Raw genomic sequence first — 14,930 nt, 5'->3', positions numbered from 1 at the left:
CCCGGGCTGGTCAAACTCACAGTGACCCTCCTGCCTCAGCCTCCCAAGAGCTGGAATTGCAGGCATGCGCCACCACGCCCAGCTTTAGCCACAACATTTTTTTATTTCAGGTTTGTAGGAAGTTTTTCAAAATACCTTTTGTAATAGAAATGTTTTTTCTGCTGTTTTTAAGTCCATTGTTGAGATCAGCACTTAGAAACCATCCACTGGAGTGCTGTTATTCCTCTTCAGGTATTTCTCCCTTCAGCCACACTGTCTTATTTTAGTGCCTGTGAGTTAGAAGTATGTCTTTACCTTTATTATAGTGCTAGATAAGTAGATATCTGTACAGACTGTAACATAAATATAGATTGCACATAGACTCTGGATCATTTTTAGTCTGCTACTGTTTACAATGCTTTTCTTTTGATTTCTGTACTCTACATACTAAAATTTACTGAAGAAATTCACAAACTGGCTAATTATACTAAAAAAAAAAAGTTGATCCAGCTTTAAGTGGATTTTTATAGAGATTTAGCACTATTGTCTTTGACTCTTACATATTTTCACCCAGTACTAATACCTATTTCAAACCTTTTATTCCATTTACTTAAGACTGTACAGGCTTAAAAAATTTAGCAAATTCAATGAATTGTACATATTCTGAACACTTACTATGTTTGAGTATTTACTCTGTGTCCTAGATATAAAAATATAAATAGCAGGCTGTTTGTGGTAGCACATGGGGAAGGCCACGGGAGGATTGTGATGTCAGCCTGGGCTACATAGTAAGTTCAAGATGAGCCTGGACTACCTCGCAAGATCTTGTCTCAAAAACAAAACAAAACAAAATAAATATATAAATATGACTCTAAAAGTTTATAGCCTTAACAGGAAAATGAAATACAAGTACACATCATACAGTTATTTTATTTTAGATATATTTAAGTTCTGTGATATGGTATGAGTACATATTCTGTCTGAAGAGGCCAATAAAATCTACAGTGTAGAAATGCCCTTCACATATTTTCATTTTATTTATTTTTTGTTTTTAGTTTTTTTTTTTTTTTTTTTTTTTTAGAACTTGGGCCCTTGCACTTGCGAGGCAGGTGGCGGCACCACTGAGTTAAATCCCCAGCCCTTCATTTATTTTTATGGTGTTAGGGATTGAACCAGGGGGTACTCTGCCTATGAGCTATTCTCTCCAGCCCTTTATATTTATCAGGCTGTTTATTTTTGCAGTACTAGAGATCAAACTCAGGACCTTTGTTTATGCTGTTTCATCTCCAGCCCCCTCCCCTTTAAATTTTGGGACAGGGTCTTGCTGAGTTGTGAAGTTACCCAAGCTAGCCTCAAAATTGCAATCCTCCTGTCTTACTTAGCCTCCTGTGCCTGCTGGAATTACAGGCATGGGCCTCCACACCTGGCTCCAGATTATATTTTTGCTTTTAATAAAAATGTTCTAGCCAGGTGTAGTGGCACATGCCTTTAATCTCAGCAGGCATGGGAGGCTGAGGCAGGAGGTTTTGAGCCCAGCCTAGACAGCTTTGTGAGATCCTGTCTCAAATGAAAAAATAAAAAAGTGAAAGAGATGTAGTCCAGTACAGAGGCCCTGAGTTTAATCTGTTGTACCACAAAACAAATTCAACTCTGAGATATAATTCACATATAATAAGCTCACATTTTTAAATTGTATGATTTGATAAGTTAGGACATAATTATATACCTGTGAAACTGTTACCACAAAGTAATAAATACATCCGTAATTCTCAAAACTTTCTTGTATCCCTATGTAATCCTTTTTTTAACCCTTTGTGGTCCACTAATCTTTTTCTCACTTTAGTTTGCATTTTCTACTATTTTAAATAAGAATTCTAGTTTAAATTAGAATTATATATACTATTTTTTTGGTCTGGTGGCTTTTTTTTAAAATTGAGTTTATTGGTACATTTTAGGGATACAGTACAGTTACATTCATTGTTGGGATCTTGTGTCTCTACATGACAGGTCTTGGTTCTCATTTGGTCTGGTGGCTTTTTAAAAATAATTTTTTAAATATTTTATTTCATATAAATTTTATACAGACAAAAGTATGCTTGAGCCTGTCTCCCAAATAGATTTTTAAGTTCTTCAATCCAATCTCCCTCCAGAGGCAAATAATATAAAACCAGCCACATTACATCAACTATGCATATTAAAATTTTTCTTTTACACACAAAAAAATATATTTGCACATCTCAGCAGTTTGTTATGCTGACAGATTTGGTTCATTTTCAGGGACTATCCATTTTCTATTCATAAGAATCCAGTAGATATTCAGTGGGTATTTTTACCTTAAAGGATAAAATGCCTGATTCAGCCTTTTTCTCTTTTTTTTTTTTTTTTAAGAAGATACTCCATTTGTAAATTCAAGTTTGGTTGGCCCATTTTAGTCTTTTTCCTCAAAATTTTGAACACTTCCATTTTTTTTTCTTTTTGTAGATCCTTTGAGCTTCTTCTTTCTCTTGTTTTCTCTTCTCCAATTCTGTTTCTTAGCAGCATGCTTAGCTTGTACCTGCTCATATTCTTCTTTTGCTTTCTCATTGGATGTTGTCTTTGGAACACCCAAGGAATTTACTGTTTTGCAACATTGTTCTTCTGGCTGAGGCTGATGACACTGGTCTTCAGACAAAGCGTGGTCAACTCTACACTGTTCTTCAGGCAAAGGCTGTTTGTTGTTGTTGCTTCCTGAGTCTTTCCTCTTCTGCTAAATAGAGCTGTTTCTAGTGATCTGGATACTGATCTGTGAATTGGGATTTCTGTGATGTTCCAGCCTTCTTTTCCTTCCATAGCAATTTCTTGTGATTTTGCTGAATCTTCAGTTTTCTACAAAATGCAAAGCCTTGTCCCTCCTTAACACTTCCCACAGAAGCCTGTGAATGGTTAGATCTCCAAGTCCTGTTTCACATTCTTATTCTTGAATCCGACCTGAGAAACCCCCTTGCCTCCTGTCTACAAACCTCTGCTCTGCCACCTCCCCAAGAGGCTCTCTTGGTCTGGTGGCTTTTCTCATCTTTTTTTTTTTTTCCCCATCGTTATAGGGGATTGAACTCATGACCTTGGCACTAAGCTACATCCTCAATAGCTTAGGTTGGGCTAAAACTCGTGATCCTCATCCCTCAGTTTTCCTAATGCTGGGAGTATGGGTATGTGCCATTATACTGGCCTTTATTAATTGTTGTGAGATTCATCCATATCATTGAGTATATCATTAGTTTATCCACAGTTTGTTTTCATTCATAATTTTTACTCATAATTTTTGTGTTGCATATAGGAAATACTTTCTAAACTCAAAGTTACTAAGATTATCTCTTGGGATTTCTTCTGGGATTATTTTATCTTTCCACTTTGTTGAGGTATAATTTATGAACCATAAAATTTACCCAAGACATGTGGCCTGATTTTTAAATAAATTTGTATAGTTATGAAACCATCTCTTCCTACCTTCTAGTTTGAAAGATTTCCATCACCTCAAAAGATTCCTTTATGTTTTTTTACGCTAAAATTCTTCTCACCCCCTGGCAAGCATTGGTTGGCTATTTCATCTTAGTTCTGTGTTTACTAAAAATTTCATACAAATAGAATCATAAAAAATGTACTCTAGTCTTTTGTGGTTGGCTTTCACATTGCCTGAAGTTTTGAGGTCCATCTTTTTTGTGGGGGGTACTAGGGATTGAACTCAGGACCTTATGCTTGCAAGGCAGGCAGTGGAACCACTGAGCTAAACCCCTGCCCAAGGTTTATCTATTGTTGCATGTATCAGTAGTTCAATTTTTTTTTATGGATAAGTAGCATTCTCTTGTGTGGATATGCTGCATTTTGCTTATCTATTCACTAGTTGTATTAACTGTTGTTACTTACAGCAAATAACCTAAAATAATCAACTTTAAAAGGTTTATTTGGCTTAGTTTTGAAGGTTTCAGTAAATGGTTGGCCTGTTGCATTTCAGGCTGTGATGAGGCAGTACATCATGGTGGAAGTACATGGAGGAGGGAGCTGCCTACTTCACGGTAGCCAGGAAGTTAAAGTACCCCAGCATCCCCTTCAAGGGCATACTTCAGTAGCCTAACTTCCTCCCATTGGCCCTGCCTCTTAGGGGTTTTACTACCTTCCAGTAGTATCATGGGCTTGGGCCAAAGCCCTTAATACATGGGAGACATTTATCAAAAACATAACATTAGTGCAAGGCTATTTCTTTTGTTTTGACATTTAGGCTTTACGAGCAATTCTTTTATGAAAATTTACATGCAAAACTTTTTTATTTCCTTGGGTAGATACTTAAAGAATGGAGTCACTGAATGAAGTGGTAGGTATATGTTTAATTTTTTAAGAAATTGCCAGAACTGTTTCCAAAGTATTTGTACCATTTTATATTCTCTCAAGCTGTGTATGAGAGTTTCTTTCTTCACCTTCTCTTGAGAACTTAGAAATATCAGGTAATTGTATTATAACCATTCTAGAAGATAATGTAGTGAAAGTAATAGAGACCATGTATATCCCATTGACCCCAAATTTTTTTGTTGTTTTTTGGTTTGTTTGTTTTTTTGTTGTTTTTGTTTTTGTTTTTGAGACAGGGTTTCACTATGTAGTTGAGATTGAACTGGAACTCACTATGTAGTCCAGGCTGGTCTCAAACTCACAGCGATCCTCCTGCCTCAGCCTCCTGAGTGCTGGGATTACAGGCGTGCGCCACCACACCTGGCAGACCCCAAAATTTATTGCTGACTGAATTCTTACAGGAAAATACTTGCTGACTCCTGGTATTGAAAATCATGTTGTCGGCTAATAAAGTCAGTTTTATTTCTTTCTTCCCAGTAGGAGTATAGCTGTTCTTTTTATTGCCTTATTTCACTGAGCAGAACAACTAGAATAACATTAAGTAGAAATGGTAAGAGTAGACATTTTCCTCATTTCTGGTCTTGGGGGGAACTGTGGATTCTCACATTTTCCTCTGTATGTTGGAGGCCTTTTGTAGATGCTGTTGAATAGGTTGAAGAAGTTTTGTTTTATTCCCAGTTTGTTTAAGGAGTGGCTGTTGGAGTTTTTTATTTTCTTTGTTCATTTGTGGAGATGATTGCTGTTTTTTGTTTGTTTTTAGTAAGTTAGTATGGTGAACTACCCTGATTGATTTTGTGAATGATAAGCCCCATATGGTTATATTATCCTCCTGGTGTATTTGATTTCTAGAATTTTAAGAATTACCCCCTCTACATTCATGAGGGATATTTTTTGTAGTTTTTTCGTAATATATTTGGTTCCATTATCAGAATAATGCTGGCTGTGGTTAAGCAGTATTCTTTTCAGTGTTCTTAAGGAGTCTGTGTAGAATTGGTGGTATTCTTTCCTTTAGTATTGGTAGAATTTATCAGGGAAACTGTCTAGGCCGGGAGGTTTCTCAGTAGGGTATTTTAAAACTATAGGTGAGTTTCTTTTAGAGGTACATGGTACTTAGGTTATTTTCTTCTTTACCAAGTTTTGGTAGTTTGTCTTTTAGGTAATATATTAATTTTATCAAAGATGAAATTTAATGACCTGAAATTATTCATAATATTTCCTCATTATCCTTTTCATATCTGTAGTAGTGTCACCTCTCACATTCCCCAAATTGGTAAATTTGTGTCTTAAATTTTGTCTTTTGAGACAGGGTCACTTTGTTGCTAAATTTCCCAGGCTGGGCTTGATCATGTGATCCTCCTGCTTCAGCTTCCCAGAGTGCTGGGCTTACCACAGATGTATGCTGCCCTACTCAGCTCCTGTTAGTATTCTTGAATTTTGTTCTCTGGTACAGCCAAGTTACTTTGGAAGCAGACAGTTTTGAGGATTATTTTGAAGCTTAGATCAGAACAGAACAGTTTAAGGCTAACTTCTCAATATGAAAGAAATATTCTTTTGAATATCCTACCTCTTACATTATAGTTTCTCACTCTGGCCGGTGGAAACATGAACTATTCTTAACCCTAATGAACTTTGGGAATTGTTCTTTCTCCTTGGTGGTTCTGTTCAGACTTGTGATTGTCAGTATGAAGATGAAATCATAGGATGCAGATAGGCCTCCGGAGAGCTCTGAAATTTCCTGTGCATGTAGCTTTCTTCTCCTTTCTGGTAGTGCTCTGTCCTGAGAATTCTAGCTGCCTTGGTTTTCTCATAATCTTAGCTTCAGGTCTTCAACTCAAGGAGATCATCAGGCTGTATCTATGTTTTCTTATTTTGCACTATGCCTGGAAGCTATCTCCAGACCACAAGTTAGGATACTTGTAGACCTCTGTAGGATTTTTTTTTTTTTTGCTATGTTTGGGGGTTACATTTCTGTACTATGCAGTGTTCAATGTCTAAGGACTATTGTTTAATATACTTTATTAATTTTTGGAATTTTTTATGTGAATGGGTAAAACTGCTTGCTGCTGCTACTCTAGCCTGGTGCCAAACTAAATGGCAGCAACTATAACACCACCATATTAAGTAAAAAGGAAGTTATAGTGAAAATTACCCATTATTTTTGTTGGTGGAAATTATCAGTATATACAGATAAAGTAGGACTTCTGGGCATAGTTTACAATTGTAAAATCACTGGTTAAAAAAACAAGAAAAATGATTAAACATTATAAAAAGAACAGTAAGCTCAAGGCACTATAAATGTAAATAGTAAGAAGGGACAGAAAACAGTGGGATGGGAGAGAATATGAAAGAAAATGAATGGAGAAATGAAACCTAAAGCTGGATGTTTAAAAAGATACAAAAGAAGGTACACTGCCTTTGGCAAGATCACTTTTATAGTTACTTTTCTCTTGTTGCTAAGACAAAATACCCAACACCCAAAGTTAGAGAAGAAAAGGTTTATTGTAGCTCACAGTTTGTAGAGGTTTCACTCCATAATCGGCTGGCTCCAAGGCGAGGTGGCATGGCAGAGGGGCATCGCAGAGGAGAAACAGTCATGGCAGGCAGAAGGCAGCAGAGCAGCAAAGTAGCAAGCAGCAAGTGACAACAGCAACCCTCATTCTGTCCTATATATTCTATTCAGGCTACACACCCTTAGGGCAGGAACACTCACACCCAGGGTGGGTCTTCCCATTCTCCACACCCAGAACTATGCCAAACCAATCAGTGGACTAATTTAGTAACCACAGTAATTCCAGAATCACACACTTAATCCAAGCATCACACACTCTAGATCCAGTGACCCCTGAAAAGCCCCACCTTTGACTGTGGGAGGTATTTGGGATACATCTAGATAAAAGCTATAAAAATCACCCAAGCAATAGAAGAGAAAGCATAATTTTTATTTATTCTTTAATTATTAGGAACAAAAGAGGATAGATGTACTTACCAGTACAGCAGATATTTAAAAACTTTTAAGAGAAATGTTATCAGCAGTTTATGCTAACAAAAGTGAAACCCTTGATGCGAGGAATGTCAAAAGTCAAATCAGAACTATGGCAGTATTTGAGAAGATATTATGGTGGTGTGAACTCTAGGGCATTAGGAGTAGAAACAAGTGTAAAATGATTCCAAGTGTAAAATGATTCAGCAGACATTAGTAGTTCTGTGAATGGAGGATTAGAGAGAGGCAGGGATGAAGCTAGTGGTCTTATCTCTGAAGAATAACAAGAGTTGTTTTGAGGTAGGTGAAGATGAGGTATGCAAGGTCAGTGACATTACCTAGTTGGTGGTAGGTCTTCAGCTTGTAAGAGAAATCAGGATAAATGTGTCTGCTTATGTTGCCATGGGATTTGGTTCCTGGTTTTTAAATCATCAACTTATTTTTCTTTTCATAAGCATGCATTTAAATGTTTCCAGAAATATAAAACACATTTTTAAGAAATCAGATAAAACCCTCCCCCATATTAATATTAATTACTCAGCTAGATTGTTGATATAAGAACAAAGATCGTACTTAGAACAGTCCATTGCAATAAACATTGAAATGTATGCTTGTAACAGAAACTCTTAACTTTTTGGCATAGTTTCTACATAAGTACTCCAATTTCTTTGGGTGATGTGGCCATTACTTAGATTTAGGTTCTGTAGAAGTGATTGCTGGGATTGTCTGACCGTGCTTCTAAGCAGCTGGGGCAGCCTATTCTAAAATACCTTCCATTTAATTAAGTCATTTAGACTACTTAAAAATGAATGGTTAGCTCCGGGCTTGGTGGTGCCCGCCTGTAATCCCAGCATTTGAGAGGCTGAGGCAGGAGGATCGCTGTGAGTTCAAGACCAGCCTGGGATACATAGTGAGTTCCAGGTCAGCCTCACCTACATAGTGAGACCCTATCTCCAAAAAAAAAAAAACCCTAATATTAGATGTTAAACGTAAACTCTTCTCTCCTTGACCTAAAGAAAGCTCCCAGACAACCTAAAAATGGAAGCAAAGTGGTTCCCATGTTTTTTGCTCTGTTAGAGAGGATAATGTGACATATATTGGAAATTGCTTTTCCTTTTATTCTTTATTTCTTTTATTGCATTTAGAGCTGTGGTTTAACCTTCTCAAGGTGGCTAGTGTTTGCTTAATCTCAGCTTGACCTGCATTATTGTACTATTATTACAAGCTTTATCTACATTGTCAAAAGTGTTTACTGTCTGTCACAAATGGTTACTCTTCTTGCTGATTCTTATTGACACATAAAACACAAGTATATCTTGAGCAAGAGAGCAATGCGATTTTTCTATTACATAGAACAACCTAGATTTTCAAACTGCAGCTTCTCTGGCTTTAACAGGTTGTAGGTTTAATACGAACATACAGACAAGTATGATTGCACTTTTGTTAATTCACGTATTTTAGTTATTCCTTTAATTATCCTGGAAAGGTTTATACCATGATCTAGTATTTTTTGCGAGATACTAAGCTATCAACTTCTTTTAATCCTTACTTTTCAAATTGTTAATTTATAATTTTAAAATAAGGGATATACCACAGGGTTCAAAAAGGAAAATGTTATATATATTTTTAAAATACCCCCTAGGAAATTTTGCTTCCTTCCATCCATCCCCCATCTACTCCTTACCTTTAGCCTTCTGTATATAGCTTTTTAATTTTTTTACTAATTTCTCTTTCTTTTAGACTTTTTCATGAAAAAAGCACATTCCAATATGTAAAAAGGAAATTATAATTTTATAATTGTATTTCCTTTTTTATTCCAAAAGACAACATACTGTGTACTATTCTGTAACTTGACTTAGAAAAATATACACACACACACCCTAGACTCCTCTCTCTATATCACTACTTATCTTTTTCTACTGTCTAGGGTTCAGTTTTGGGTAAATGTCATACTTTATTCAGCCAGACTCTTGTTGCTAGGCTTGTGAAATGTATTCAGTCTTTTGCTGTTATAGACAGTTTCATAGTGAATAACCTTGATCATGTGTTACTTCATATTTATGTAGGTGTCTTGACTGTTTCGATTCCCAGAAATGTATTTGCTAAATGAAAGACTAATACATCTGTAATTTTAACAGGTGTTATTTCATTCTTATCATATGAGTTGTACATTTTGCATTTTTCTGCTAGCAATAAGTGTGTTTGGACTACCACTGTTTCTTCACAATTTGACAAGAATGGTTGGATTTAGATCAGATTTTAAAATTTGATAAGAAATGTTGTCTGGGTGGGAATTTTTTCCCTAATTTGCATTTCAGTTTTCACAAGTAAGGTTCAGGACATTATCAAGTTTTAAGGGCCATTAAAAAAAGTTTAAGGGTCATTTCTAATTCCTCTTTCATGTACTTTTTTATTGATCTCCTATATTTCTATAAATTCATTATATGGATTTATTTCTGGTGTTTTTGTCTTGGTCATCTTTCTACTCGTTTACCATTTCTACATTTTTAATTCTTAAAACTTTATAAAATATGCTTTAATATCTACCAGAGGTGGCTGGGCGTGGTGGCGCACACCTTTAATCCCAGCTTAACTCCATCTGGAGGCTGAGCCAGGAGGATTGCTATGAGTTTGAGACCAGTTTGGGCTACATAGTGAGTTCCAGGTCAGTCTCAACTACATAGTGAGACCCTGTCTCAAAAAAACAAAAAAAAAAAATTTTTTTTTTAAATCTACCAGAGCTGTTTTCTTTTTGCTGTTTTTTTCAGAATTTTCCTGTCAATTGCTTATTTTTCCATAAGATATTGAGAGTCAGCCATTTGAGTTCTTGGAGGAAGAAAAGTACTTTTTGTGGGGGGGTACCAAGGATCAAACTCAGGACCTTGCGCTTGCTAGGCAGGCGGCAGAACCACTGAGCTAAACCCCTGCCACCAGAAAAGTACTTTTATGGTGAGATTGTGTCATTTATAATGCCCATAGAAGAATGGAGACCTTTCTGATGTTTAGTCTGTTTCTCCAGGAATAACTTTCTTCATGCAAATCTACTTTTCATTTCTGTATATGTTTTAAACGTTTTCCTCATAAGCTTGCACATTTCTAGTTAAGTGAAAATGTACAAGTATTTCATTTTGTTGTTTTTGGGAATGAGGACTTTTCTATCTTCTGATATATATTGATATATATATATATATACACACACACATAATACATACATACATATATATGTGTAACATGTGTTAATGTTATTTTTTCTGTATCTTTATAACTTACCATCACACTGAATTCTCTTAGTTTGTGGTAGTTGTTATTTATTTATTTATTTATTTATTTTGGTACCACTTGCGAGGCAAGTGGCAGAACCACTGAGCTAAATCCATGGCCCTGTGGTAGTTATTTTTAATATTTTGTTTTAAAGCACATTTAAAAGGGTTAATGACTACAATAGATGATGATGGTGGTGGTGCTGATGATGATGAGTACCAAAGTCGTAGTTGAGAGAACTTGCCACATTAAACTTTTTTTCTGCTGGATATATAGTGTGATGAACTCTAGCAAATTGAAAAGGAATAATTTCTGTTTTTGACTTGAAATTTCAAGGTTTTACTTGATGAAAATGGACAGTATACTATGTTAAAGGTGATGTGGTATATATTGCATCTTAGTTAATGATTTAGTATATTTGTTTTGGGGTAGTTTAGTAATATATTTGTAATACATCTTACAGAAATTTCATCAAGTGTAGAACATTTTTGTGATTTTTTTTTTCTTTATACAAATAGCAAGGCTCCATTAATTTAAATGTTTACAGGCAGGTTTATTTGGTAAATGAAGAAGACTTTGTATCAGAATAATAAACTTTAAAGAGTCTTCTGGTCTTTTGCTTTTAGAAATAGAAATCTGTTTACCTTGAATAATAGGAATGTATATTTGGTCTCTTAGAAGTGAGAAGAAATATTGTTTCAGGACCAGCATTTTTCCTAAAATTGTTTTGTGAAAATATTTATCCAACTGTGTTAAAAATTTAGGTCTTAAAGCTAAAGCACATTGTCTTTAATAGTAAAAGGTATTCATAGAAGTTCAAAAAATGTAACCTACGCTATATCCTTTTCCCAAGGGAACTATGAAGTATTTGGCTGTTTGCATAAAACATTCTTGTCATTGCTTTCCCTGTTTTTCTGATATCTAAATATGAGAGTATTCATGTATTCTACATAGTGAATTCAATTGTGTTTTTTTGTTTTTGTTTTTGTTTCTGTTTTTTGTTTTTTGAGACAGGATCTCACTCTGTAATCTAGGCTGGCTTCAAACTCACTGTGTAGCCCAGGCTGCCCTGGATCTCATGGCAGTCCTGCCATCTCAGCCTCCCAAGTGCTGGGATTATAGGCATATGCCACCATGCCCAGCTCTGTATCATTTCGAACTTTTTGACATCTCCAATCTTATGTCTACTAAACTTTCAATTTTAAATATATTGTTTGGAATTGATATATTTCTTCAGTGGGAACAGTGGCATCTCTATTTTTGATTATTGTTCTTTGTGTTAAACTGGATATTAGAGGACCAGAAAGTTAATTTCATTAGTGTATATATGAACTCGTATTATATCAATTCTTTTTTTTTTTTTTTTTTTTTTTTGTACCGGGGTTGAACTTGGGTCCTTGCGCTTGCGAGGCAGGCCACCGAACCGCTGAGCTAAATCCCCGGTCCTTATATCAATTCTTAATAGTAACTGAGATGATAGATTAGAATCATTTTGTCTTTGTTTTTGTTTTAGATATTATTAAGAACTAGGAAATAAAAATGTTTTTTAAAAACTATGTCTGAACCCAAAATCTTGATTAAAAATTATGAATTTTATTTATAATACCAGATTACAATTGTATCCTCAGAACATATTTTTCTTGACTTCCTTAATATCTAAAGTTATACTTTCAGTTATACTTCCAGTTATACTTTCAGCATTTTATCAATTTCTAGTCCAGAATTTCCTTTTCTTCACATTAGACTATCTTTCCCTAAGAACTCTTTATAAAGAACATTTTACATAGCTCCTGGCACTAGTTACTATCTAGGAGATAGTTATTATCTAGGAGATAATTGATGAATTTTTAAGCTTTCTTGGTTTTTCAAAAAATGAAATATAGACACAAGCAAAATTCAAAATTAATTGAAAGCATAGGGTGTCTACATAATGAATATTCATTTTCAAAGTCTTTGAAAAACAGTCTTGCTTGTGGATAAGTTGCTGATTTTAAAAAGAAAAAGCTTCTTGAAATCAAGACAACCTAGATTCAAATTTGTTAAAATCTCCAAGTGCTAGCTGCTTTATCTATAAAATAGATGAATAGGTCTACCTCATAGCACAATTGTGAAGTAAAGGAGATACACATTTCAGGTACAGTGCCTGTAGTAAGTGCTCAATAAAAGACATTTTTGTGCCTATTATCATTATATTCTACATGGTTCATATGTTGGATAAGACGAACTATTTTCAGCTAGCAAAGTTTTAAAATTATGTAAATTGATATTCCACTGTTAGGGTGTTCAAAATATTATTGGTTATTAATTAATATTTTAGTAAAGATATAAAAACTTATAATTTACACATTATTCATTGTAGACAATTAGCACATACACACTTTGAAGACTGTAGGTAGGGTATTTTGTGATCATCAAAGATTGTATTTTTGAGTTTCTGTAATGTTAATACATGTAAAGAGGTTGGTTTTTCAATCAGAAATCTTAGGGACATTCTCTTAGGTTTTCAATGGAAAACTATGAAACTGAAATCTACATGCTTTTATTTGTCTCTGTGCCTGAAATGACACTAATTAACAAAGCTTTCAGAGATTCAAACTGCCAGTTATTTGAATAATTTAATTTGAATTGTACATAAACTCCATGTTCAGTTTCTCCTGTTACTTATGTTGCATATAGGTTGTTGTGATGTTTTCAAGTGATTAGTGCAAATTTTGTACACTTTTGATTTTTTTTTGTCCTTTATAAAAATTAAAACACCAAGAATGGGGGGCCTTTTTTTAACTTCCTCTATTCCTTATTATTTATATGTAACTATTGCTAATTGCAGTGTGTCCCTTAGAGCTTCCCTAAATATATATGAATTCTGGGTGTGTGTGTAATTGTGTCTGTGTGTGTGCATCATTGTTCAGCTCTTCTAATTCAGTATCGTGTTACAGAAATCTCATTATGTCAGTACTTTAGGCTTTTCATGTGATATTTACTGTATGAATTTACCATAAATTTGTTTTATTGTTTTCCTAATAGTGGACATTTAGGTTATTTCTAGTTATAGATATGATTACAGCAAACATTCGTATCTTTGTACATTTTTTAGACTATAAGCATTGTTAGAAGTAAGTTTCTGGGTCATAGGATGTTATGTGTTTTAAAAGAGTGATACTAAAAATTAATCTTTTAAAAATTTGCTGTTCTACCAGGTGTGGTGGTACAGGCCTGTAATCCCAACACTTGGGAGGCTGAGCAGGAGGATCACCATGAGTTCAAGGCCAGCCTGGGCTACATAGTGAGTTCAAGGCCAGCCTGAACTACAAAGCGAGACCCTGTCCCAAAAAATAAAAACAAAAATATTTTTTGTTCTAATTTGTATCTGTGTCATGATATATGATGATACCCATTTTCATATTTTTCAAACTTGTTAATGACCTTCATTCATTTGAATTCACCAAATTGATATGCAAAAAGTATTTTATTATTTTAGGTTATTTTATTTCTACTATAAATTGTTAATGTCCTGCTATCCATTTTCTATTTATTTGTTTTATTATTGAAATACTTTTATATTGCTGTTTTTTCTCTGAGACATCTGAATTTATGATGTTTGAAGTTTTTCATTGTGATTATCAAAATGTACCATGTTTTCTTCTAGTATTTCAATAATTTTGTCTTTTATATGTCTTAAAACAAATATTTATGTATAACATGAGACAGAAGTCTAACTTCATCCCCAATCCCAAGTTGTTCTTTTTAAAGGTGTTTTTCAACACTGAAGTTGGTATATTTATCATATTCCAAATTTGGACTCCTTTCATCTGTCTGCCTCTTTTCCAGAAATGCTTGCTAATGATTGTCTTTGCAGTATGTTTGATATTTATACCAATTTATCTTTATTCTTTTTTGAAAACAATTTATTTTTTGGTCTCACAGAGTTTTATTTCCACATATGTTTTAAGATGTTTTTTGCATGTGTTCTAGAAAATTTGCAGTTGGTTCAAGGTGATGTCATCATGCCTTTAACTCTGACCATTTACAAACATGATTTTGTGGGCTCAGGTACTCTTGCTTATACAGCCCAGCTTTGACCATGATTACTTCTCAGACTATTTTCTTTTTTTTTTTTTTTTCAGCTTTAATTGAGTTTATTGGTACATTTTAGGGATACAGTACAGATGTTTTTTGCATGTTCTAGAAAATTTGCAGTTGGTTCAAGGTGATGTCATCATGCCTTTAACTCTGACCATTTACAAACATGATTTTGTGGGCTCAGGTACTCTTGCTTATACAGCCCAGCTTTGACCATGATTACTTCTCACACTATTTTCTTTTTTTTTTTTTT

General features: G+C 34.5%; 1 protein-coding gene and 1 pseudogene across 3 annotated transcripts in view; one reads left to right on the top strand and one right to left on the bottom strand.

The window, feature by feature from the left end:
* Map4k3 (mitogen-activated protein kinase kinase kinase kinase 3) overlaps nucleotides 1-14,930 on the top strand; it is a 166,224-nt gene that overhangs the window by 25,142 nt on the left and 126,152 nt on the right. The window lies entirely within an intron of this gene.
* LOC104848809 overlaps nucleotides 2,335-14,930 on the bottom strand; it is a 39,910-nt pseudogene continuing 27,314 nt past the window's right edge.

The sequence above is a fragment of the Fukomys damarensis genome, unplaced genomic scaffold (assembly GCF_012274545.1).
Source record: "Fukomys damarensis isolate Sample0158 unplaced genomic scaffold, DMR_v1.0_HiC HiC_scaffold_2, whole genome shotgun sequence".
In the NCBI taxonomy this organism is placed as follows: Eukaryota; Metazoa; Chordata; class Mammalia; order Rodentia; family Bathyergidae; genus Fukomys; species Fukomys damarensis.
Note: the sequence above shows the minus strand (reverse complement) of the source record. Positions and strands in the feature narration are given on the sequence as shown.